We start from the raw sequence: 241 nt of genomic DNA on the forward strand, positions 1-241 counted from the left end.
CTCAAGTTTTCACTTATGTAGTCGCTAAAAGCAGAGATCAAAAAGCGACTTCTAGAACAAATAGTACCAATGGTAGATGCAATATTCAAAGGGTAAGTTGTCTATATCTAGGAAGAAGACACCCTATTATTGGTCATATGTCTTCATCTTCCTCAATTTTTTTAAAGTGTGTCAGCAACAGCTCACTAAGGGAACTGGCATCAGTCCTACATTAGTTTACTGCTATCTTTGAAACAGTGCA

This window comes from Penaeus monodon, chromosome 27, assembly GCF_015228065.2.
Source record: "Penaeus monodon isolate SGIC_2016 chromosome 27, NSTDA_Pmon_1, whole genome shotgun sequence".
NCBI classification, from domain to species: domain Eukaryota; kingdom Metazoa; phylum Arthropoda; class Malacostraca; order Decapoda; family Penaeidae; genus Penaeus; species Penaeus monodon.